The sequence below is a fragment of the Bubalus kerabau genome, chromosome 4 (assembly GCF_029407905.1).
Source record: "Bubalus kerabau isolate K-KA32 ecotype Philippines breed swamp buffalo chromosome 4, PCC_UOA_SB_1v2, whole genome shotgun sequence".
NCBI lineage: Eukaryota > Metazoa > Chordata > Mammalia > Artiodactyla > Bovidae > Bubalus > Bubalus kerabau.
The window spans coordinates 179,152,817-179,176,435 of record NC_073627.1 but is presented as its reverse complement, the minus strand read 5'-3'; the positions used below and the strand labels follow the sequence as shown (position 1 = coordinate 179,176,435).

The following is a 23,619-nucleotide window of genomic DNA, read 5'->3' as shown; positions in this document are numbered from 1 at the left end:
AGCTGTACAATTTGAGGAAGGACTTTGGGCTAGTTACTTTTCTGAAGCCTTGTTCTTTTCTTTGGTAAGGTAAAGGAATTCTAGCTCTGATTGTAAGGAGGACTCAGCTGCAATACAATCAGTGCACTGTGAGAACAAAACCAATCCAAACAATCATGTTCAAGAAAACATGTCTGCAGTGCTTTCTAGAGCTTTTTCACAAACTTTATCTTATTTGATCTAAAGTATCAGAGAAAAATTCAATTTCACTGCTAATTATGAACCATTCTTATGTCTTCATTAAAGCAGGCCTCCTCGACATTTCTACTTTCCTGTGCTATATGAGTCCAATCCACACTCTTGTATATTTTTAAATGTAATCGATTGCCTTTTTTTACATTGCCCTATTGTGCAAAACTTTCACTAGTTTGAGTTTTCATATGTACACACACATATACCTTATATTTAGATTTTAATTTTTTGCTAAGAAAAAATTGGGGAAACCATGCCTATTTTTCCTGCAAGCATCCCCAGTGCAGAAAAGGCTGCTGAGGAGGGCAATAGCAACAGGAGTTCTGGTGACTCAGGCGCTTCTCCATTCTGACGGTGATGGTTGACGTTTTGCCATCAAAACAGGATCATTTAGACTGTCTTGGATTCCCTGTATGAATGCAGCTGTCCTCAGCCATCTACACTGCTCTTCGTCGTTCGCACCTTCATTATGCGTAGCATGAAAGGATGGATTGCATTGAGGGATGTCGAGAGTGAGAACATTGACTTTTTGCAGCAGAGGAGAAAATAGTCCCCAGACCATGAAAATGACTTCAGAAGCTTGATATTTTAGAAGCTTTACTGATGCTTGCTTGGGTCATCCCTTTTATTCTATCCAGCTTCACTTCTTTAGTCCAAGACACTGGTGTTCATTATGTGAATCGTTGAACTGGCCTCTGTACTGACTTCTTTGCCTCCAGAATCAACCTCACTGGTAAAAGTGAGCCCCTAAGATGTGGTCTTTTGAGCCCCTATCACACTCTGAGAGATGAGAAAGCATTCTAACTTTACGTAGCTTGGAGCGAGGCATCATTTCTCGGGCTGCTTGCATCTCTGATAACTGGGTGTCTGGGTCGTTGCTGTCCTCTGTGTTGAGCTCCATTCACCAGTGCCTCTTCATCGCGCAGGGGAGGGAGCAGAGATTTGACCTGAGTCTCCTTGGAGTCCCAGACTTGCTGCTGCTGGGCCACCTCAGTTTCCTGTGTTTCAGAAGATTCCCACCTGTGCTCCTCTGTGGCCACCTGGCACTCTCTGCCCCCTTCAGAGCTGCTGACCAAGTCCCTGTAATGTATGAGTGTGAATTTGCTGTGAAATCTGCCTCCATCATCTCCTGTCACTGCTGAGTCCATAATGTGGGGGAGGGTAAGGGCCATTGTCTCTACTTATTCCCTGCCGCATATTTTAGAGAGAAAAATAGGAACAGGTGGGTGATTAAATAAACATGTCACTAGCAGTCAAGGTAACATGAGCAAAAATTTGGTCTCTATTGGATCTAGTAAGGAACTCTTGATTTACAGGAACAATTCTCCTCTTGTCTCCGTTGCTGGACTTGGAGAAGTCATTCCTCCGAGCTTGGCCTCAGTTTTCCTTTCTTCAAAATAATAATGGGAGGATGGGTAGGTCTGATGAATTTTAAATCTGAACTCTGTGCTTCACTAAATTTTGCATCTGCATATTTCATAGGTTGTTTTTCCCTCACATTTGAACGTTTCTCAAGTTGATTTGTCTCTTACCATCAGTGCCATGGCATAGTTTAATGGCAGCTTCTTTTCTTTGTCAGTGAGACAGAAGATGAGATTGACATACAGTTGATGGCAGCAAGCGTTTGATGAATTAGGTAATGCCCATTATGCCTGGCCTCTTCTTGTGACCGCATAAGCAAATGCAGGAACCAGGTCTCATCGTCGGTAGAATCTCCTTTCTGCATCACTTCTCAAATTAAGACATCTGGTTGTCATCACTAGGGTTAAGGGGGTGTGTGTGCATGTGTATGTTTAGTCACTAAGTCGTGTCCTAATCTCTGTGACCCCATGGACTATAGCCCTCCAAGCTCCTCTTCCCATTGGATTTCCCAAGCAAGAATAGTGGAGTAGGTTGCCATTACCCTCTCCAGGGAAACTTCACAACCCAGGATTAAACCTATATCTTAACATTGGCAAATAGTTGGAGAAACAGTGGAAAGAGTGACAGGCTTTATTTTCTTGGGCTCAAAATCACTGCGGATGGTGACTGTAGCCATGAAATTAAAAGATGCTTGCTCCTTGGAAACAAAGCTATGACAAACCTAGACAGCATATTAAAAAGCAGAAACATCACTTTGCTGACAAAAACCTGTAGAGTCAAAGCTATGGTTTTCCAGTAGTCACATATGGATGTGAGAGTTGGACCATAAAGAAGGCTGAGTGCCAAAGAAATGATGCTTTTGAACTGAGGTGTTGGAGAAGACTTGAGAGTCCCTTGGATAGCAAGGAGATCAAACTAGTCAATCCTAAAGGCTATCAGTCCTGAATATTCATTGAAAGGACTGATGATGAAGCTGAAGCTCTAATACTTTGGCTACCTGATGTGAAGAGTGGACTCATTATCAAGACCCTGATGCTGGGAAAGATTGAAGGCAGGAAAAGGGGATGATAGAGGAGATGGTTGGATGGCATTACCACCCTAATGGACATGAGTTTGAGTGTGCTCCAGGAGATGGTGAAAGACAGGGAAGCTTGGCGTGCTGTAGTCCATGGGGTCACAAAGAGTTGGATATGACTGAGTGACCAAACAACAACTCTAACATTGGCAGGCAAGTTTTTTACCACTGAGCCACCTGGGAAGTCCAGGATTTGGGCTAGTTGCATGTAGAAGTCCTCTTCCAAGTAATAGTGGCTTTACAGAAATCATATTTTTCTTTCTCACATAAAAAAATTCCAGAGAAAAGCTAGCCAAGTGTTGGCATGGCCACCGAAGGATCCTCAGGCACTCTGCATCCCATTATTATTCTGGCTTTTCCATCCCAGTGCCTGGTTTTGTCCTCAAGGTCACCTGATGGGCCAAGATGTGGATGGAACTTCTGCTTTTCATGGCTAGGGCTCATGAGGATGGAGAGGGGGGTTGGTTCTGCTCTTGTTGGTTCTGGTTCCATTAAAAGGTCTTCTTGGAATCACCCCACAAAAGTCTACTTACCCTTGGTCCAGAACTTGGTCGTATGATCAACCCTTGCTGGAGGGGAGGCTTGGAAACATTGGCTGATAAACGCTCAACATTGGGTAGCAGTCGCTGTTGTTTTCTACTTAATGGCTTGCTGCAAATGAAATAAGAGTCTGCTACTAAGGGAAAAAGAGAAAACATAGCTCTTGGGTAGCCAACCAGCTGTCTCTGCCACGTCAGTGAGGCGTGAAAACTGAATCTGGGGATCAGGATGCAATTTGTCTAAAACTGGCTTGGCCTCAGTTTTCTCACATATGTAATGAGGTTCATTATGTTTCTATATAGTGAAAATAATTTTCAGGCAATTTATAGGAGACATAATAATGAAACAATTTCTTAAAATATACTCTTTAAAATGAAGGGATTGGGGTTTTAATGTTTTCGAGAAAACCTATGAGACGTTAAAGACCATCATGAATAAGTTTGCTTCTCATTCTGCTCATCTTCGTTTCCAAACTTTACTCAGGCCTCCTAGTCTGTGCCACAGTGTCCAACTTGGACCAGATTCAAACTTTCTGGGCTTAAGGGCACCTGTGTCTTTAGAAATGAATCTGTTCTTATTTCCACTCTGGTACCTGCGTACTTTCAGGCCATTTCTTTTTACTCCAATTTCAGTTTCTCATTCTGCAGCTTAATCCCTTCCCCTTCCTTCTGCTAGAGCTGACGTAGGATGCTCTGTGGGCTCTGGGGGCTGGCGGGGACGTTTGCATACACTGTGGAGATAATTCTGAGGTCAGAGAAGATGTTGCCCTAGTCAGAACCCCCCTGGATTTAATGCAGTGCTGCCTTTGATATCTGTGTGAATTCGGAATGTTCACTCCCCCTGCTCTGCATCCCCTTGCGGTTTCCTTGTCGGGAACATGAGGACTTGTGGGCATATTGAAATCTACAGAGATGTGAGGCTAGATAGCAAACATGAGAGGGCCCAGTAGAACTGCTGTCTCAGAATAACTGTATCTGTTAGTCTACAATGGGGACTTTTGAATATTAGAGCCACACAAGGCTTTTAAAATCGTCAGTTCCTTCCTCCTCACACTGGAATAAATAGACATCCAGTTCAGAGAGTACAGAGTGATTGACCTATGCCCACAAAGCTGGTCTGAGTATCTCCAATCCGATCTAGTCGGACTAAAAATCGCCAACTTTTGCCCATGTCCCAGCTCTGAACGCCATTAGCCTGTACATTTGGATCTTTAAATTGTGCATTAAAGCCGTAAGTGCCTGCAGTAGCAAAGAGGATGGACTCTGCCTCAGCGCCCGGGGTGCGTCTAACACGGGGGAAGCGAGTCCCGGTGGCTGGTCTCATTTGTCTTTCTTAGATCATTTGAAGCCATCTTCAGTAATGACGGGAGCCACAGAGCACCCATGATACCACCCGGACCCCCAGGACCAGTGGGGTCAGGGTGGGCTTGTCCACTGATGAGATTCAGAGCAAGGCAGGCATTGCCCGGACCTGTGCACAGGGCGCTAACAGCTGCCTCTGTGGGGAAGTGCCGGGCTGGCAACTGATAGCCGGGTGAGGCTGTGCGACAGCCATGGCTGCCGCCTGGGGCCTGGGCTGGGAGATGCCTGTGACGGTAACGAACTCCCGCGGGATGCTGCTACACTGAAATAGGCACGTCCTGCCACATGTCGAACCCATGGGCACAAACTTACAGAGAGCACTGGCTAATCAACGGCCAACCTTGGGTAACAGCCTCAGTTGTTATTCTGATCCTCCGTCAAGAAAGGACTTGTGGTCCAGCTGCAAGGGCTGCAGTTAGGTGACCACGTCCAATTGCTGGAGACTTTGGGCTGACCTCAGCCTTGGTCTTCTTGTGGCAGCCCCTGCTTCTGAAATGATGTCTTTTCCTCATTGCTCAATTCATCCAATACACATCCAGTAGACTTTGATTAGGTGTGTGGCACAATAAAAGAAATCAAAGGAGGAGATCAAAGGTGTTCTCGGATCAGGGGAACTAGTGCGTTGTAAGCTGGGTGATGGGGAGACAGAGATGAGGGGGAGGATGTCACAGCCCCACCCTCAGTGTAACATGTGTGTAACATGCAAAGAGGGGTGCTGAAGACACGTGTCTGCTCATGGCAGAGATGCACAGGGCAAGGGGGAGGAGCGGAGTCAGTTCCTTCTAAGAACAGGGCAGGTTTCCTGGAGGTGTTAGCATTAGGTTCAGACTTTGATGTAAAGAGCATGTACTCCAGGAGTGAGAGGGCACGGCTGGCAATCAAGGGCCAGCCATTGTATAAAGAAAGGCGAGGAGGCAGGGAACTGTGTCTGTGATCAGCAGAGTGTGAAATGGCCCACTTTGCTCTTTCGTTTGGAGCTACCCCTCCAGCTCATTGTGCCCATCTCATCCGCACGTGTACCTCGAGCCTCAAAGATCTTTCAGTGTGTTGATGGGCCAGCCTCATGTCCACTGCTGAAGCTCATCCGTATTGATCCCTATGCCTACAATCTTCCCCCTCTGCTTCTTGGTCTTGCAAACTGTCACTAGATTTGAATGTCATTTCCTTGCGGAAGTCTTCTCCATTCTCCAGTGGAGGTGACCTGCATTTGCTTCATGCGGTCACAATCCACAGCACATTCCTGTTACACTCTGCAGCCAACTGTTATGACAACATCACACTTAGAATGCCGGAGTAGGTTTCCATTCTCTCCTCCGGGGGATCTTCCTGACTCAGGGATCGAACCCGTGTCTCCTGCATGGCCTGCACTGCAGGCAGATTCTTGAGCACTGGGCCACCAGGGAAGCCCTGTGTGTTGTTATACCATCTATATTTTCTTTGCCATACACCTGGGCCTATGAGCTCCACCGCTGTTTATTTAGTGCCCAGAGTGGGCCATGGAACACAACGATTATTCTTTGGATGATTGAACAATAAGGGTAACATTGGACACACAGGTAGCAACTCCTAGAAGTTCTTAAGAGCGGAGTCAAGGAGTTTGGGTTTTCCTATTAAGTAAAGTGGGGACTCTTGTACTTACTTAGGAAAACAGTCCAGCAGACCTCCGCGGTAAAAATTAACAATATTTCTTCTCTTTGTGGTATTTATTTCATAATGCCTTCAAGGGCCATCTGTGTTGCATGGATTAATTCTTCTTCATCTATGGGGAAGGATTTCCTTCTTTCTTTTGACTGAGTGCTGTGTGTGTGTGTGTGTGTGTATATATGTATGCCACATCTTCTTTACGCATCATCTGTTTGTGGATGGACACCCTTAGGTTGTTGCCATATCATCTCTTGGCTATGTTAACGGTGCTGCAATGAAGATGAAAGTACAGAGACTTTTCAGAATAGCTTTCATTTCCTAGACTATGTACCTAGAAGTGAGATTGCTGGATCCTATGGTAGTTCTATTTTTAATTTTTTGGGTAACCTCCATTTTGTTTTCCATAGTGGCTGCACCAGTTTACATTCCTGCCAGCAGAGCCAAGGGTCCGCTTTTCTCCACATCCTGGCCAGTACTTGTTATCTCTTGGCTTTTTGATGATGGCCATTCTAACAGGTGTCAGGTGGAACCTCTTTGGGGTTTAATTTCCATTTCCTTGATGACTGGTGATATTTGAGACTCTTTTTAGTGTACCCGTTGGCCATTGATACGCCTTCTTTGGAAAAATGTCCATTCAGTTCCTCTACTCATTTTTAATGCAGGTTTAAAAAATTATTTTAGTTCTTGATATAGTTTGGTTATTAATTCCTTACCAGACATGTAATTTGCAAATATTTCCTATCACTGTATGGATTGTTTTTTTCACTGTGCTCATGGTTTCTTTTGCTGTGCAGAATCTTTTTAGTTTGATATAGCCACACTTGGTAATTTTTGCTATCCTAGAATAATAGTGACAACATACAAAGCTGACAAGGTTTCAGAGAAACTGAATTACTCAAATGTATGTCATAGAGAATGCACTCATAAGCATTTATTCCAGAGAAAGGAAAGCTTATGTTCACATACAAACTTAACACATAAATGTTCATAGCAGCTTTATTCATAATCACAAGAACAGCCTAGATGTCGTTTAACAGGTAAATGGTTAAACAAACTCAAATTCTGGTGTAACGACACTATGAAATTGTACTCATTTTCAGCAGGAAAAAGGAACAAACTTCTCATACATGCAACAACCTGGATGACTCTCCAGGGAATTATGCTGAGTGAAGAAAATCCATTCAAAATTGTTACATACTGTATAATTCCACTTAGGTAACATTATTGAAATCAGAAAACTTTGTAAATCGAAAACAGATTCGTTGTTGCCAGGGGTTAGGGATGGTGCGGATAGGCTGTCGCAGGCATGCTTATGAAAGGAGAACATTAGAGATGCTTGAGATTTTGGAAATGTTCAGTTTCTTGGCTAAGTTGATGGAACTAAAACTGTATAGAGTTTAGCACAAACAAGTACAGTAAAGTGGGGGAAATCTGAATCAAATCAATGGATAACACAAATGTTTGTATCCTGTATGTGTTTTTATATTAAACTTTTACAAACTGTTCATTGGAGGAAACTGGGCAAAGTGCACTAGAGAGCTCTCTGTATTATGTCTTACAACTGCATGTGGATCTACAATTATTTTGTTGTTCAGTCACTAAGTCGTGTCCCACTCTTTGTGATCCAGTGGACTGCAGCATTCCAGGCTTCCCTGTCCTTCACTGTCTCCTGGAGTTTGCTCAAGTTCATGTCCATTGACTCAGTGATGCCATCCAACCATCTCATCCTCTGTCGTCCCCTTCTCCTTCTGCCATCAATCTTTCCCAGCATCAGGGTCTTTGACAATGGGTTGGCTCTTTGCATCAGGTGGCCAAAATATTGGAGCTTCAGCTTCAGCATCAGTCCCTTCAATGAATATTCGGGGTTGATTTCCTTTAGGATGGACTGGTTTGATCTCCTTGTGGTCCAAGGGGCTCTCAAGAGTCTTCTCCAATACCACAGTTCAAAAGCATCAATTCTTTGGTGCTCAGCCTTCTTTATGGCCCATCTCTCACATCAGTACATGACTGTTGGGAAAGTCATAGCTTTGACTATCTGGACCTTTGTTGGCAAAGTGATGTCTCTGCTTTTAATACAGTGTCTAGGTTTTTCATAGCTTTTCTCTCAAGGAGCAAGTACCTTTTAATTTCATTGTGGCTGTCACCATCCTCAGTGACTTTGGAGTCCAAGACAGTAAATCTGTCACTGTTTCCACTTTCCCTCATCTATTTGCCATAAACTTCAGGGACTGGATGTATACAGTTATTTAGATAAATATATTGATTAAAAATGAACTATACCACTGTATCTGGGACTTCTCCGGTGGTCCAATGGCTAGGACGTTCACTACTGGAGCCTGTGTTCAGTCTCTATGGGTCAGAGAACTATGCTCCTGCAAGCAGTTTGTCACTGACAACAAAAAAGAAAATAAAAAGGAAAATGGAGTAAGTCTATTTTTTTTTTTTTTCCTGCCTGGACTCGGGTGGTTCCCAGCCGTAGAATAAAGCCAACATCCCAGAATTAAGGGCAGAAAGATGGGGGGAAAATTAGGTCCATTAAGACTTTTCTGATCTCCAGATCCAGTCAGTGAAGTGAAATGAAAGTTGCTCAGTCATGTCTGACTCTTTGTGACTGCATGAACTATACAGTCCATGGAATTCCCCAGGCCAGAATACTGGAGTGGGTAGCCTTTCCCTTCTCCAGGGGATCTTCCCAACCCAAGGATCGAACTCAGGTCTCCCATATTGCAGGTGGATTCTTTACCAGCTGAGCCACAAGGGAAACCTAAGAATACTGAAGTGGGTAGCCTATTCCTTCTCCAGTGGATCTTCCTGGCCCAGGAATCGAGCTGGGGTCTCCTGTATTGCAGGCAGATTCTTTACCAGCTGAGCTATCAGGGAAGCCCCAATCTGTCTCTGTGCTTGTCAGTCACATAAGCCACTGAATTTCCTTATTGTTAAGGAACTTGTCAAGGGGTTTTCCTCCCCTAATACTAAGCAAGTTCTCACTTCTGCCCCTGGGAAGTGAGCCAAAGAGAAAGGTTATGAAATTCACATTGGCAAGGCAGTGAGAATAAACCAGAAGTACAGTCTTTAGGAGATGACTTGAGCTCGAAGCTCTTTAATAGCAGGTTACCTTGGACTTCCCTGGTGGCTCAGATGGTAAAGCGTCTGCCTACAATGTAGGAGACCTGGGTTCAATCCCTGGTTTGGAAAGATCCCCTGGAGAAGGGAAAGGCCACCCACTCCAGTATTCTGGCCTAGAGAGTTCCATGGACTGTGTAGAGTTCATGGGGTCCCAAAGAGTTGGACATGACTGAGTGACTTTCACTTTCACTTTTCACTTTCTGAAGAGGCTACTGATACTTCTGTAATTCTTTGGTTTAAGTTTCCAAAACAAATATTCACTGTGTGTCTTTTCTAGGTTTTGGAACAGCAAGTTAAATGGATAAAGTCCCCACCGCACGGAGGTTACATTCTAGTGTAGGGAGAGAAACACTAAACACAAAACCACAGAAATAAAATACAATACATTTAAGTGGCTTGCCTGGTGACTCAGACGGTGAAGAATCTGCCTGCAATGCAGGACACCTGCGTTTGATCTCTGGGCTGGAAAAAATCTCTGGAGAAGGGAATGACAACCTACTCCAGTATTCTTGCCTGGAGAATTCCATGGACAGAGGAGCCTGCCTAGCTACAGTTCATGGAGTCGCAAAGAGTCGGACACAACTGAGAGACTAACAGTTTCCCTTTCAAGGGTGATAAGTACCAAAGAGGGAGACACATCAAGGGCCAGAGCATCATGGGTGTGAGCAGGGAAAGTGGTGGTTGATATTTTGCTGTGAGGTCAGGAATGATGTAGACTATAATGTGTCATTTGAATAGAGATGGAAGAAACTGAATGAATGAGGCCATGTGGTTTTCTGGGTGAAGCGCATTCCAGGCAGGAAGAGAAAATGACTTGTCTCTTTGGACATCTGTTTACAGAGCTGTAAAAGATGGATCCGATGATCTATTTAGGAAGTCAATCTGCTTTTTCAAAACATTATATTGACTTGGGGCTTCCCTGGTAGCTCAGCTGGTAAAGCATCTGCCTGGAATGCAGGAGACCCCAGTTCGATTCCTGGTTCGGAAAGATCTGCTGGAGAATGCATAGGCTACCCACTCTGGTATTCTTAGCTTCCCTTGTGGCTCAGCTGGTAAAGATTCCACCTGCAATGTGGGAGACCTGGGTTTGATCCCTGGGTAGGGAAGATCACCTGGAGAAGGGAACAGCTACCCACTCCAGTATTTTGGTCCAGAGAATTCCATAAACTACATAGTCCACGAGGTCACAAAAAGTCGGACACGGCTGAGCGATTTTCTTGTCACTTGTCATATTGACTTGGTGCAGAGTAAGAAAGCAAAGTTTTAATTTAAAAGGTTACTTTTAAACTGCCTGAGTCAGTTTCATATGAATAACCTATATATGACCTCATGACTCAAGGAGGTAGAGAAAATGTGTGAAATTCCCTATGAAGGCAGTGGGCTCAGATGTCAGTGTCTCTTCTTTTTCCATCACAAGAGAGTGGCAGGCAGGAAAGAATAAGTGGGTGTTAGTGGATATGAGCTTAGACATATCTGTGCTCCGTTTCTATGTCTATCAAAAAGTCATAATTGCAAGGTGAGTGCCACAGCGTTACAGATGTGTGAGTAAGTGAGGAAAAGACATTTTATAAGCTTTATATTCGTTAGTATCTTGAGTGTCAGACTAGTGAGATTGTTCCCATGACTTGGTGGTCCAAATTCTCTCTTTTTTTTTTTTTTTGAAGAGAGAGAGACATAAGATGAAATCCATGGATATGAACATCGAGGGAAAAAAATGCATGCACACCCAATTTCAGAGGGGAGTGGTTCAGAGATCCTCTGAAATTCATCCTATGAGGTTCAAGTTTAAGAGCCCTATAGAACCATTGGGTCTGACATATCTTGTTTATTAGATAACACATGGGAAAAAAAAAAAAAAAGGAATAAAGTGGAAAAATGGAGGTAAAAGGACTGTGTGTTGTAAAAACGGTGCATTGACCATTTGTTAAATGCCTAGGATGATGCATTTGTGTGTAGACATGTATGTTTTTACATTCGTCTGATTTTGTGCTTGCCATGGTGGTGAAGGGGACAATATATTGCTTGTTTGTGAAAAGATATGCATGAGCACATTTGTGAGCCTTGCTGGGCATAACTTTCCATTCAAATGCATCTGTGTGTGTGTGTGCATGCGCGTGCAGGTGTGGGTGTGTTTCATTAGCGTTTGTTGAAAGTGAAGACTTTTGGATCAATACACCAAAAGATGAATCTCGGGTAGAGCAGGACCTGGCCCCAGGGGCTGACATCCTGCAAGGTTGTCTGAAAAATCCTTTTGCAGGCAGATGCTAGCATAAGCTAAAAAAAACACTGACCATGTCTAGAATTGTGTCTGTTTATTTTCTGTAAGTTTTAAAGAGAAAAGGAAGACATAATCCTCTCTTTGGTCTTTAGTTGTTTTCACTTCTTTTGTTCCTTATATTGATGGAGAGCCAGAAAGGAGAAAAAAGTTTCCATCAGGAAATAAATTCCTTCTGCATCTCTGTGATTTTCAGGGCATGGAGCACACTGGCAAGAATTTGAATTTGGGAGTTAAACTAGGTTAGTTCTGATGCTACTCCACCATCACTGTGACACACTGGGTAAGGCATTGCCCTGCCCAAGCTGCAAATTGCTTGTCACTAAGATGGAGAATAATATCTATTTTACAAGGTTGAGTCATTGTTGAGAGTGTCATATAAGATAATATATATATAATGGCTTGCACAGAACAAACCTATATTTATTTAAGTTTAAAATACTCCAAAGAGTTAAACAGTGTTTTTTTCCCTGTGGTAGGCTTTCCAGATTCACTTTGAAAAAGAGCTTGGAAAACGATCATTAAATATTAAAACAGATATTTCTCAGTGCTGACTTTATGCCAGGCACTGTGTTAGGGGTTGGGGATACAGGGGAAAACAAATTCATAATCCTTACATAAAAGCATTTGCAGTCTACTGAGAGAGAGAAGCAAGCAGACAAATAAATATATATTGAAAACTGTAGCAAGAGGAATAAAAATAATAGCAACTCATGCTATGAGGCTGATGAACAGGAAGGGTCTAATTTAGCTAGGTCATCAAGGAAGACTTTTTGGAGGAAGTAACAGTCAACTTGAGACCCAAAATGTGTGCAGAGCTGAAGTAGTGGCTAAAATCTTCCTCTTAAAAGCTGCTTTTCTGCCTGCGATTCTGTGGAACAAACATGAAATTGAATTCTTTTCCCATGTATAAAAGTAAGTGAGGGAAAGGGGTGGAAGGATATAGGTTAGGAGGATATTAAGAGACAAATCTTTTTTTTTATTATTGTAGTCTCTTTCCTTCACACTGTGGCTAATCCCCTGATTTTTGATTCATAAATAGATAGAATTTTCCCTCACGTCATAGCCTTGCCTAAAGACAATGAGTGCATTTAACAAAAAATGATTTATAGACTAAAATCTGGAGAGATTCTGCTCATAAATGTACTCCAGCCGTTTATCTTGATCATCTGCTATATCAGGGCCTGGCTTGGATGCTTTTGAATTAACTGCAGATTAAATGATTCAAGCCAGTTTGAAAAGTACAAAGGCAGAAGGGTGGGGGGCACATGGAGGGAAGCTGGTCATCACTGCGATGGTATCCTAATTAATTTTAGAAGGCAAAGAACTTCTACCACTCACCTCAGGATTAAAAGCAGGAGAGGTGGAAGGGAGTGTCAGATCCTTGGGGGTTAATGGGTGGATGAGCGTTCAATCAGCAATGCGTATATTGAGCATGTACTGTGTGTCAGACATGGAGGGCTCAGTGGGGAGCACCTAAGCCATGGGTGCAGTTCTCAGGGAAAGTACAGTCTGGGGGCAGGAGGAGAAAATACAGCGAACGAGAGAACAAGAGATCTACTGATCTATCTTGAACCCAGTGTCAGTTCAACCTAGTGGAATCTGAGCCTGGCTCAGATCATGTTGCAGCCTTCCAAATAGCCCAGCTTCATTCCCTCTGCCAAGTTATTCTCCTTCCTCATGATTATTTATTCATGCAATCATCACCTGCAGTTTGACAAGTGTAGATCTCGAGCTTCTATTCTGCTTTTTATTCTGTGCAACTGGTGGGAGTCCCTGAAGATGAATGAGATGGGACCTCCATCTTCAGAAGAGCTCAGAATCTCCTAGGAGTAAATAGAATTCCTGCAAATCATTACAGTGCAAGACAGATTTGGGTAAGTATGTCAAAAGAGTTGCATTGGGGAAGTTGTGAGTGTTCACAGGGAACAGACGTCTTATTTAGTTTGGTGAGTGACGATGAATGAAGCCAAGAATTCAACCACTCTATCCTGAGTGTTTTACTCTGATACAGGCTCTATGCTAGATTCTCAAGCTATGTAGATGACCAGCCAGTGGTGCTTCCCAATAGCAGGACTTAGTGTAGAAGATGAGACAGACATTTAGATAATAATTTTAGTAAAATGTGGGGACATTCACCCACTTAACAACTATTTCCCAAGTATCTACCATAAACCAGTCTTTGTGCTCTTGTATATGGATACAAGGTGAGTAAAATAGACATCCCTTGCCCCACGGCATTTATACTCAGGCCTACAGTCTGGTAGATGTATTCTGTTATTTTACTACGCAACAACAGTTTTAGTGACTTCCAGATGCAGTAGGTGCTGAAGGGTCCATGGAACTATTAGGAGAACTAACTTGTCTACTTCCCTGGAGGCTCAGATGGTAAAGCGTCTGTCTACAATGCAGGAGACCTGGGTTTGATCCCTGGGTCGGGAAGATCCACTGGAGAAGGAAATGGCAATCCACTCCAGTACAATTATCTGGAAAATCCCATGGACAGAGGAGCCTGGTAGGCTACAGTCCATGGGGTCGCAAAGAGTCGGACACGACTGAGCGACTTCACTTACTTACTTACTTAACTTGTCTACTGGGGTCAAAGCACTGGATATCCAATGGGCAAGATTCTAACTGGGGATGGTTCAACAAGTAGCCCAGTGTATGAGGGTTTTTATTTTTTTATATTCTTATTAATATCTGTTAGTATGTGACTTTTTGTTTCTAACCACCTTAGTGTGTGTGAAGTGATAGCTCGTTGCAGTTTCCATTTCCATTTTCCCTATTACTGATACTGAGCCTCATTTCATACGCTTATTCGTTTTTTGCGTGTTATCCTTAGAGAAATGTCTATTCACATCATTTGATCATTTGCTCATTGCTAGTAGGTTAATTGTTAATTTTATTGTTGAAGACTATTTTTGTCTGAATAGTCTCAAGATACTATGGATTTCAGGTAAGGCTGGATCTAGTGGCTCAACAATATCACCAAAGATCATTTTGTTTATGTATCTTATTTGCAAGGATGTCTATTTTACTCACCTTGTATCCATATGCAAGAGCACAAAGACTGATTTGTGGTAGATACTTGGGAAATAGCTGTTAAGTGGGTGATCCATAAGCCTCCACAGTATAGGCTTCCTCTCAGAAGTTGAAAATGGCTACTAACTATGCTGCTGGGTCAAATGCTGCCTCAGGCATATCCAGTGGCAGAGAGCAAGTATTCTCTTCCCTGCTGTAGAAGCCCTGGGCTTCTCTTTGGTTTGATTGGTTTAGGTCACATGACCACCTCTGATGCTGGACAGAGTGGAATGGAAATTACAGTTAACCTCAGTGAGGCTGGAATGGGAATTACAGAGATTGGATTGGGCCACTTAGGATGCATATGAAGACCTGAGATTGGGTTCAGCTCCTGCTCCCACCCCAAATGCACATGGCTACTACCCAATGGGGGAGGGTAGAGATAGACATTAGAAGGGCAACCAACACAATCTACTGTAGAACTTTTGTAATTATAGGTTTACATAGCTATTTGATTAATGTCTATGTTCTCCATTAGAGCATCAAGGTGGGGATCATATTTCTTTTGCTTGAGTTGCATGTTAATGGATAGCCATGAGCTAGATAATGAATTCTGTGCTTTATATGGATTAAAATGCTATTAATATATGGTTGATATTATTCTTGCATTGTTTTTGTCATCATCCCTATTTTCTCACATCCAACGTAAGATCCATCATCTCACACCCAATAACGGGCAGAGCTGGGATTTGAACCCAAGCAGCCTAAGTCCTGGGTGTTCATGATTTCTCTCCCCAGGAAAGAATTTTTGTCTTTGTACCTCTCAGCACAATGTGTGGCACAAAATAGGCATAGGCCCTCAACAAGTATCTGTTGAAATGAAATTGAATTAAATTATAATGTTTTAAAGCCACGAGCTCGTCCCTTTCATGGCAAGAAAAGTAGTAGAAGTCAGAGCCAGGTGGCTGGAAGAATTTCCCAGCGGCCCTTCCACCACACTGATGCTCCTGACCACAGCTTGGAGACAGAATTCTGAGTCAGAATGTCCGAAGGCTCATGTGTCCGTTGAATACATCTTCTGACCTGCCCTGAGCTCTTCTCCCAGCGGTTCAGAACAGCCTCCCAACATGCACAAGTGAGTGTAGAAATCTATATACCAACTTTGAATCCAGGCCTTAAATGTCTTCTATGATAAATAATTCAAAAGTCCTGTAGGTTTTTTCCCCCTTCCTTTGACTCAAAAGAGAAATAATGTGAGATCAAAACCCCCAGAAGAATATGAAGAAAAATATTCAGAAAAGACATGGGTGCTTGGAATAGAAAGCATCTTCTTTTCCCATGCATCAAAAGAAGCTCTCAGTTTATCAGACATTTCCACGTGGGCTGTAGCACACTGGGATGAGAATAAAAGCATAGCAGTGAATTCTAGGTCATTAGACTGGAAAGTCAGCTGAAATGAAGCTAAATCTTGTCTTTCCTTTGAGACAGGCGCATTTGCAAAAGCGCTATTCAATTTATGACTGTTCCCTAATTTGTTTTTTCCACATTTGGGATTGAGAGATACCTTAAATGACCTGAAAAAATACACTCCTTTGGTGGAAGGTACTTTATACTTTTGAAGGAGCATTCATTTGCATTATCTTGTATGCCATCACAAGGATTGCACATCCACTTTGATATAAGAAAGGCTAGTATTATTGGTCCCATTTTACAGCAGATATAATTGAGGCTCATACAGGTGCAATGATGTATTGAGTGCGATACAGCTGGTGAGGGCCAGAGCTGAATTTCTATCAGGTCCCCAAGTTGTTAATTACAAAACTGCTAGGTGACTTAGCAATTTCACTGCTCGGTATATATCCAAGAAAAATAAAAACATGTCTACATAAAACATTTGCATGCCAAGATGAATAACAGCATTCCTTCATAACAGTCAAAAAGCAGAAACAACCCAAATGTCCATCAGCTGATGAATGGAGAGGCAGAATTTAATATATTCCTGTGATGGAACATTATTAAGCAATGATATATGCTATGCTACAACAGAGATGAATTTGGAAAATGTTATGCTGAATGAAAAATGCCAGACACAGAAAGTTACCTGTTATCTGTTTACATTTATGTGAAATGTCCTAAATAGGAAAACCGGTGACAAAAGGTAGATTAGTGATTGCCTAGAGCAGGGAAGGCAAAGAGTGTTGGGAGAGAGTGACTGCTAATGGATTCACGGTTTCTTTTGGGGGTGATGAAACATTTTAGTATTAGATTATGGTGATTGTTGCATAGTTCTACAAATACAATAAAAACCATGAAATTGTAAATCTTAAATGGATGAACTTTCTGGTATGTCAATACCATCCCAATAAAGAGGTTTTATGTGTATATATATATATACAGATATATCAGCTTCAATTCTTGTGTGTGTTTGTATAGGAGGAAAGAAGAATGATTTAGAAAATGTGGTGAGAAAAAAAAGATAACCATCAACCTTATCTGCTTTAAGCACAATGGAAGAGAGAACTCTTAGAATAAGCTTCAGGGAAGAGTTCAGGTAGCCCAAGGCTGTGGAAAGAACCTCTAGTGAAGTAGTAGAAGCCATCAGTTCAGTTCAGTCACTCAGTTGTGTTCAACTCTGCAACCCCACAGATTGAAGCACACCAGGCTTCCCTGTCCATCACCAACTCCCCGACCTTGCTCAAACTCATGTTCATTGACTCAGTGATGCCATCCAACCACCTCATCCTCTGTTGTCCCCTTCTCCTCCTGCCTTCAATCTTTCCCACCATCAGGATCTTTTCCAATGAGTCTGTTCTTCACATCAGGTGGTCAAAGTCTTGGAGTTTCAGCTGCTGCATCAGTCCTTCCAATAAATATTCAGGACTGATTTCTTTTAGGATTGACTAGTTGGATCTCCTTGCAGTCCAGGGACTCTCAAGAGTCTTCTTGAAAACCACAGTTCAAAAGCATCAGTTCTTCAGTGCTCAGCTTTTTTATGGTCCAACTGTCACATCCACACTTGACTACTGGAAAAACCATAGCTTTGACTAGATGGACCTTTGTCAGCAAGGTAATGTCGCTGTTTTTTAATAAGCTGGTTTGTCATAGGTTTTATTTAGGTTTGTCATAGCTTTTCTTTCAAGGAGCAAGTGTCTTTTAATTTTGTGGCTGCAGTCACCATCTGCAGTGATTTTGCAGCCTGAAAAAATAAAGTCTGTAACTGTTCCCATGGTTTTCCCATTTATTTGCCATGAAGTGATAGGATCAGATCAGATGCCATGATCTTCGTTTTTTGAATGTTGCATTTTAAGCCAGCTTTTTCACTCTCCTCTTTCACTTTCACCAAGAGGTCCTTTAGTTCCTCTTTGCTTTCTGTCATAAGGGTGGTGTCATTGCATATCTGAGATTATTGGTATTTCTCCTGGCAAACTTGATTTCAGCTTGTGCTTCATCCATGCATGATGTACTCTGCATATAAGTTAAACAAGCAAGATGACAAACTACAGCCTTAAAGTAATCATTTCCCAATTTTGAACCAGTCTGTTGTTCCATGTTTCAGCTTGAACATCTGGAAGTTCTTGGTTCACATACTGTTGAAGTGTAGCTTGGAGAACTTTCAGCCTTACTCTGCTAGCGTGTGAGATGAGTGCAATTGTGCAGTAGTTTGAACATTCTTTGACATTGCCTTTATTTGAGATTGGAATGAAAACTGACCTTTTCCAGTCCTGTGACCACTGCTGAGTTTTCCAAATTTGTGGGCATATTGAGTGCAGCACTTTCACAGCATCATTTTTTAGGTTTTGAAATAGGTCAGCTGGAATTCTATCACCTCTACTAGCTTTGTTCATAGTGATGCTTCCTAAGACCCATTTGACTTTACAGTTCAGGATGTCTGGCTCTAGGTGAGTGATCACACTATCATGGGTATTTGGGTCATTAAGATCTTTTTTGTATATTTCTTCTGTGTATTCTTGCCACCTCTTAACTTCACCTTAAAAGTTCTACTTCTGTTGGGTACATGCCATTTTTGTCCTTTATTGAGACTATCTTTGGATTAAATGTTCCCTTGGTATCTCTAATTTTCTTGAAGAGATCTCTAGTCTTTCCCATTTTATTGTTTTCCTCTATTTCCTTGTATTGATCACTTAGAAAGGCTTTCTTATCTCTCCTTGCTATTCTTTGGAACTCTGAATTCCTATGGCTATATCTTTTCTTTTCTCCTTTGCCTTTTGCTTCTCTTCTTTTCTCAGATATTCATAAGGCCTCCTCAGACAATCATTTTGCCTTTTTGCATTTCTTCTTCTTGGGCATGGTTTTGATCACCACCTCCTGTACAATGTTATGAACCTCCATCCATAGTTCTTCAGGCACTCTATCTACCAGATCGAATTCCTTGAATCTATTTGTCACTTCTCCTGTATAATCATAAGGGATTTGATTTAGGTCATACCTGGAATGGTCTAGTGGTTTTCCCTGCTTTCTTCAGTTTAAATCTGAATTTGGTAATGAAGAGTTTATGAGCTGAGCCACAGTCAGCTCCCAGTCTTGTTTTTGCTAACTGTACAGAGCTTTTCCATCTTTGGCTACAAAGAATATAATCAATCTCATTTTGATATTGACCATCCATTGATGTCCATGTGTAGAGTTGTCTCTTGTGTTGTTGGAAGAGGGTGTTTGCTGTGATCAGTGCATTCTCTTGGCAAAACTCTATTAGCCTTTGCCCTGTTTCATTTTGTATTCCAAGGCCAAACTTGCCTGTTACTCCAGGTATCTCTTGACTTCCTCTTTTTGAATTCCAGTCCCCTATAATGAAAGGGCCATCTTTTTTTGGTGTTAGTTATGGAAGATCCTGTAGTTCATCATAGAACTGTTCAATTTCAGCTTCTTTGGCATCAGTGGTTGGGGCGTTGACTTGGTTTACTGTGATATTGAATGGTTTGCCTTGGAAATGAACAGAGATCATTCAGTCATTTCTGAGATTGCACCCAAGTATTGCATTTCAGACTCTCTTGTTGACTATGATGGTTACTCCATTTCTTCTAAGGGATTCCTGCCCGCAGTAGTAGATATAATGGTCATCTGAATTAAATTCACCCATTCCAGTTCATCTTAGCCTGCTGATTCCTAGAATGTCGACATTCACTCTTGCCATCTCCTGTTTGACCACTTCCAATTTGCCTTGATTCATGGACCTAACATTCCAGGATCCTATGCAATATTGTTCTTTGCAGCATCGGACTTTATTTCCATCACTAGTCACATCCACAACTGGGTGTTGTTTTTGCTTTGGCTCCGCCTCTTCATTCTTTCAGGAGTTATTTCTCCACTCTTCTCCAGTAGCATATTGGGCACCTACCGGCCCTGGAAGTTCATCTTTCAGTGTCATATCTTTTTGTCTTTTCATACTGTTCATGAAGTTCTCAAGGCAAGAACACTAAAGTGGTTTGCCATTCCCTTCACTAGTGGATCACGTTTTTTCAGTGCTCATAGTTTCATTGAGTTAGACAAGGCTGTAATCCAAGTGATCAGTCTGGTTAGTTTTCTTTAATTGTGGTTTCCATTCTGTCTGCCCTCTAATGGATAAAAATAAGAGGCTGTGGAAGCTTCCTGATGGGAGGGACTGGCTGTGGGGGAATATGGGTCTTGCTCTGATGGGTGGGGCCATGTTCAATAAATCTTGAATCCAATTTTCTGTTGATGGGTGGGGCTGTGTTCCCTCCCTGTAGTGGTCTGAGGCCAAACTATGATAGGGGCAATGGTGACCTTGCAAAGGGCTTATGCCAGGACTGCTGTAATCAGTACCCCAACCCCATGGCAGCCACTGTCAACCCAAGTCTCTGCCGGAGACTCCTAGACACTCCCAGGCAAGTCTGACTCAGTCTCTTGTGGGGTCACTGCTCCTTTCTCCTTGGTCCTGGTGCACACAAGATTTTGTTTGTGCCCTCCAAGAGTCTGTTTCCCTAGTCCTGTGGAAGTTCATAATCAAATCCCACTGGGCTCCAATTTCCCTGGGGGTTCTCAGTCCCTTTGCTGGATTCCCAGGTTGGGAAATCTGTTGTGGGCTCTAGAACTTTCACAACAGTGTGAGAACTCCTTTGGTATAACTGTTTCCAGTTTGTGGGTTGTCTGCTCTGTGGCTCTGTGGTGGGGCTTACAGGTCATGCCTCCTAGGTCTGTGGCAGCCAGAGCCCCTGTTTTCACGGCAGGCCACTGCTAACCCTTGCCTCTGCAGGAGATACTCAAATAATCCAAGACAGGTCCGGCTCAGTCTCTTGCAGGGTCCCTGGGTCCTGGTGTGCACAAGGTTTTATTTGAGCCCTCTGAGTGTCTCTGATGGGTATGGGGGTTTGATTCTAAATGGGCTTTGGCCCTCCTACCATCTTACTGGGGCTTCTCCATTTTCCTTGGACGTGGGGTATCTTGTTTTTGCTGGGATCCAACATTCTCCTGTCAATGGTTGTCCAGCAGTTAGTTATAATTTTGGAGTTCTCACAGGAGAAGATAAGCACAAGTCCTTCTACTCTGCCATGGAAGCCATAGGAGTTTTTTTTTTTTTTTTTTTTTTTTGGTGTGGACCATTTATAAAGTCTTTATTGAATTTGTGAACATTGCTTCTACTGTGTGTGTGTGTGTGTGTGTGCGCCTCATATACACATGAGGCATTTGGGAGCCCGGATCCCAGATCAGGGATCAAACCCACACCTCCTGCATTGGAAGGCTAAGTCTTAAGCAGTGGACCACCAGGGAGGTCCCTATAGGAGATTTTCCTGAAGGAAAACCCTGACTTGCAGAGGGCACTGTGGAAGGGTCTGGGGAGTAGGGAGGAGGGGTGGGATTGGGGGATATATAGAATGGTGATGAGAGTCTGGTTATGAGAAATGACTTCAGAGTCCCAGATTTCATGGTGATTGATATAAATAAGGATGCAGGGCATGACAGGATTCAGTCTGAAGGTTTGCAACCAGACTGTGATGAGAAGTCTGTGACTATCGGAAGGAAGAAAGCTTGTCCCCTCTTAACTCTTGTAATGATGATGTCAAATGAGAGGAAAGGATGGTTCTACCAGAAATAAAGTTATTTATAATGTTGTTTACTTTGATAGGGGAAGAGAACATAGGAGATGATGTAGGCAGGGCTGCTTGAATACAACACTCTGGGTAGCACAGTGGTCCTCTAAGGAGAAAGGACTCCACTCCCTGTGGAACTTTGGGAGAGCCCTTCTCTTCACAATGGCTGGGACGTGTGGGTTTCTAAAGGACGTGTGGGGTTCTCTCTGCATATCCCAGTCCTGTGTTTCTCTCTTGCTTGGTGTACACGGGGTGGTCTGTTGGTGTCGTCTTCATTTGGGAGCTCCCAGAGCAGTAAGATAGAAATACCAAGGGGGATATAAACACTGCCTGGTTCCTCTGAGTTTGGCTTCACATGGGCCTACCTCTTTCAAGAGCTGCTTCCAGCCTCAGATCCATCTCTTTCCCATGCGTGGGGCTTCTGTAGAAGCAGAGACCAGCTATAGATGTTAGTGACGCTGATTACTGATGTCCAAGGCAACAACTGAGACAGAAGACAATTGCTTAGAAACTGGCAACATTGTTCAAATGCTCTCAGGCCCTCTGATACTACAGAATACTTCTGGCACCAGCAGATGGGCTGATGATGTGAGATGAAACTATTGGACTGGCTTGTATGGTTATCCCATAGCTTCCAAAGGCAGTCCTCTGAACAAGAGAGGAGGGAGAGGCCAACCCCAATAGTCCTGACTGACAGATATCAATCCAGTATTCTGCCACTGAAGTCTGCATTTTACATGCTTCTTCTTTTTACAATAAGCCCACAAGGTAGGTACTGTTATACCCATTACACGTGCCCGCTGCCTTGCAGTGTTTAAAATACTTGCTGGTTTATTACTGTCAGTAGTGGAGAACTGGAGATTAGAATCCAAGTGCTTTTATTCTGGTGTCCATATACTCAACCATCACACACAAAAATATGTATTCTAACATAAGTCAGGCCACCAATTCAGTTCAATCCCACAAGCATTTATTGAGGAAATGCTGTGGTAAAGAAAAATATGAATAAAACAAACAGTTTGGAGATCCTTCTATAAGGGATCAGTATTCATCCTGCATAAGTAATATTTTGTATCCTTAGACCATATCTCCTCATTTCCCTCTCCCCCAGCCCCTGATCACCATGATTCTACTCTTTGCTCCTATGAATTTGTTTTAGATTCCACATATAAGTGAGATCACGAGGTATTTGTCTTTCTGTACCAGGCTTATTTCACTTAGCATAATGTGTTTTTCCAGCTTCATCCATGTTGTGGCAAATGGAGGGATTTCTTTTTTTCTTGCTGCTGCTGCTAAGTCTCTTCAGTCGTGTACAACTCTGTGCAACCCCACAGACGGCAGCCCACCAGGCTCCTCCATCCCTGGGATTCTCCAGGCAACAACACTGGAGTGGGTTGCCATTTCCTTCTCCAATGCATGAAAGTGAAAAGTGAAAGAGAAGTCGCTCAGTCGTGTCCGACTCTTAGCAACCCCATGGACTGCAGCCCACCAGGCTCCACCGTCCATGGGATTTTACAGGCAAGAGTACTGGAGTGGGGTGCCATTTCTTTCTTAAGGCTGAATAATTTCTCTATGTCTATGGCTATGTCTATCTCTATATCCATTTCACATTTTCTCACACCTTCATCCATCGATAGATATTTGGGTTGTTTTCATATCGCGACTATAATGAACAATTCTGTGATGAACATAGGAATTCACATTCTCTCTTTGAGACACTAATTTCATTTCTTTTGGATATACACCCCAAAGTGGGATTTCTGAATCATGTGGTAGTTGTATTTTTAGGTTTTTGAGGAATTTCCATACTGTTTTCCATGGCAATTGCACCAATTTACATTCCCACCCACAGCAGTCCTGGATTCCCTTTTCTCCCCCTGCTCACATCATTTGCTATTTTGTTATGTTTTGCTTTTGTAG

General features: G+C 42.7%; 1 long non-coding RNA gene across 2 annotated transcripts in view; it reads right to left on the bottom strand.

The window, feature by feature from the left end:
• Positions 1-7,875: 7,875 nt before the first annotated feature.
• Positions 7,876-23,619, bottom strand: part of LOC129651793 (uncharacterized) — a 30,535-nt gene continuing 14,791 nt past the window's right edge. For both annotated transcript variants that reach the window (XR_008714311.1, XR_008714312.1), the window contains exons 3-4: positions 8,494-8,602; positions 7,876-8,220 (exon numbers count right to left, since the gene is read on the bottom strand). This is a non-coding gene — a long non-coding RNA (uncharacterized LOC129651793). The remainder of the gene's footprint in view (positions 8,221-8,493; positions 8,603-23,619) is intronic.